This window comes from Nicotiana attenuata, chromosome 4, assembly GCF_001879085.1.
Source record: "Nicotiana attenuata strain UT chromosome 4, NIATTr2, whole genome shotgun sequence".
In the NCBI taxonomy this organism is placed as follows: domain Eukaryota; kingdom Viridiplantae; phylum Streptophyta; class Magnoliopsida; order Solanales; family Solanaceae; genus Nicotiana; species Nicotiana attenuata.
Window position 1 is genome coordinate 7,706,599 of NC_031992.1, and position 3,447 is coordinate 7,710,045.

Here is a 3,447-nt window from a genome sequence, read left to right on the forward strand (position 1 = left end):
ATTCTGGAGCAGACCTATCACGCTCACAGTCCTCCCGGCCTATGCTGCGCTCCTTGGAGGAAGAGGTCGCGGATCTCCACACCTCGGTGGATGGCCTACACACGCGGATGGACGCCATGTCACAGAGGCAGGCTAGATCTGAGAGCCGGTTTATGGCCTGGTTGCGTGCATTGGGGAGAGCTTGCCATGTAGACCCCAGCACCGTCTCCGACTCTGATTGAGTCTCAGGGAAGTCTTCTAACCCTTCTGCTCTTTACTTTCTTGATATGACATGGGGACATGCCATGATTTTAAGTGTAGGGTGGGAGACTTGCTCTAACTGTGTATTGTAATGTATATAGATGTTGTTGTGCTGTAGCATTAGAGTGATGTGTTGTATATATGTGAGTGTGCTATATTAGGAGTAGCTGACTTGGCCCAATGACGGACACTTGTTGACGGGTCTCTTGAGGGTCAAAGTCAGATATATAAAAAAACAAAACAAAACTTGTAGAGGACTCTTCCTGATGACGGACTAGGTGGACAGTACTCTTGAGGGAAGTAGTCCATGTAGAATTTTTTTTTTTATTTTATTTTCTTCTTTTAGGTAGTGTAGTACCTCCCCCTTGGTTTTTCTTTTGACCACGGTTCTTTTTCAAGGGTTTTTCTTGAACCAGGTTAGGTAGATTTTTTCTTTTGTAGTTTTAGGATTAGATGGGTGAAGGTCAGAATGTAACCCTAAATGTGCACACTTGCAAAGAAAAGAACTTGAGAGTGGACGTCTAAGCTTGTTTGTGGACTCATAATATATGCCTTAATCTTGCACATATTATCTTGCTTGAACACTCGTATAATTGTGTTGATGAACTGATTCAGAATGAGTTACATGCTAAGTGTGTGTGAGTTGTTACTTGCATCCTATGCTTGCATATGATACCTAGAACTTGCCCTGTGTGTGTGCAAAGCGAAATAGAAGTCGTTTGGTTTTAGAGATGATTGAGGCATTTCTTTGTGCAACCCTCTATACTTGAGAATCCACCTGTGCATATTACCATAGTTAACCCCTTTGAGCCTGAAGCCTGTTCTTTGATAACCCTATAATGATCTAAATCGCTGTGTTTGAATAAGCTAATTGTTTGAACCTTACCTCCTAGAAGCACTTGAATCACTAAAGAATATACAAAAGTCAAAGTGTGGGGTGGGAGAGAGTTAGTGAAAAAAGGGAATCAAGAATGAAGGTTCTGATTGGTGAACTGGCAGTGTACAATAAATCTAAAAAAAAAAAAGCCAGTTGTACCTAAAGAAAAGTGGGGGTCACAAGTGAAACAAAATGTGGAATAATGATTGGGTTGAACATGATGGTGAGACAAAAGGAAGTGTGTATTAAAAGTGCTTAGGGAGGTTAGTCACTATATCCAAATATATCCTACCCGTCCCTTAGCCTACATTACAACCTATAAAGACCTCTTGATCTTTGACTGAATGGCTCGATTAGTGGAGTATTACACTAGGGGCAAGCTTATGGTGTGTCTGTGTGGCATGTAAATGCTCTTTGCTGAGAGTGAGTGAATTCTTTCTATATATGGTTCCTTGTTGTTGAATTTTATGTGTGTGTGGAACTTCTCTCAGATGTTGTTTATGTGAGGGCATGTGACTCAGGAAGAAAAAGTGAGTCTTCACTTCTGTTAGAGTAATTAGAGTGAGCACAAGTGTGTCTTGGCATGAGAGTCTGCATTTGAGATATGATTGTGCACTGCTTAGGTCGATCATTGATAATAGCAGGTGTGACATATATTGGGGCAATGCATTGAGCAGTTAGGCCTAGAAGCGTGGCTTAGTTTGCTCGAGGACGAGCAAAGGTTTAAGTGTGGGGTGTTGATAATAGGTGAATTTGACTATAATCACGCCTTAAATAATCACCTTCTTGTGTAGTTTTATTGCTAAAAGTGATAACAAAATGCTCTTATTAGTGTTTTTCATGATTTGCAGGTGATATATGTATAAGGAAGGCTAAGGAGCAGTTTTGGAGTCAAAATTGATGAAAAAAGAGGGCAACTGTGAAATTTCCCAAGTGAACCATGCAAAACAGGCCGAAGATTCAGAGCACAGGGAAGACAGCTGCGGATGATTTCAGAATCAGAGAAGGCTTTTGGCCGCGGTCTGACCGTGACCGCGGCAGAACCGCGGCGGAAGCCGAAAACTTCAGGGACCAAAGTGTAAAACACGGGATTTTTAGACCTAAACCCTATTTAAAACATTAGACTTCGCCCAAGAGAGGCATGTATTGATTTTTAAGGTTTCTTAGCAAGGAAAACCATTGTGAGAGAATACTCCAACCATCTTTCTTCCTTTCTTTTGTTTTTTATGATGAATTCAATCTTAGTTTATTTTTCCATAGCCATGAGTAGCTAAATTCCTTGTCTAAGGTTTTGATGGAACCTATTGGGTGATGAACTTCTTGTTTATGTGAATACAAATTGCTAGTTTAATCTCTATTTGTTCAACTTCGTGTCTGTTGTAGTTAATTGACAGGATCCTCAATTAGCTGTGCCTATTTAGTGTGCATAACTTGGAAAAGAGTGCATATTTAGGGTATTGTTGAACAACACCACTCCTAGATTATTAGAGGAATCTATAATTGCGGGTTTAAAGGCGGGATTAGGGATAACGAAGCCTTGGGTGTAATCTAAAATGAATCGTGCTAAATAAAGTAAGCTAGTGTATCTCGGGAGAGTGCAATAGTAAATTACTGTGATTACTCGGGAGAGATTTACGGTAAGATTAGCGTTCATGATTGATAGAGATGTGTTGGTAAATTTGTATGAGCATAAACAGAAGGGATTCCATCAATAGGAGAAATCATTGCCTTAGCATTTTTCTCATAATTGTTTACAACCTTATTAGTTTAGTTTACAGCTATTTAGTTACTTGCAAGCTAGTTGTTAAAGAACACTCAACTGAGATTTGAATATTTGGGAAGCTGGTTCTGAAGAATTAGTGGGTCTGAAGATAGTGGTTGATAGGTTAACTCTCTGTGGATTCGACCCTGGGCGTAATACTCAGGTTATATTTGCAACGTCCGCAGAGTCCTTTTTATAAGGCATAGTTGGGCGTGATCAATACACATATTATACGTGAATAATATATATATATTATACATCTGGCTACTATTTTTAGTTTAGGAAATTAGGTGTGCGGTTATTGGTTAATTCTTCTTAATAATATTATGATCTTTTAACCATGCAGCTATGGCGGGAATCGATGTCATGGCTTTCTTAGCAACTGGTGTGAGTTTGGTGACTTACTTTTATGGATTTATGAACTTCAGCATAACAAAATCAGCAACTGCTGTTACAAACTTCATGGGAACAGCATTTCTTCTTGCATTATTTGGAGCCTTCCTTTCAGACACTTACTTGTCCAGATTCAAGACTTGTGTTCTATTTGGCTGCCCCCCCCCCCCCCCGA

At 39.9% G+C, this 3,447-nt stretch overlaps 1 pseudogene; it reads left to right on the plus strand.

Moving 5' to 3' along the window:
• Window positions 3,228-3,447, plus strand: part of LOC109225069 — a 2,241-nt pseudogene continuing 2,021 nt past the window's right edge.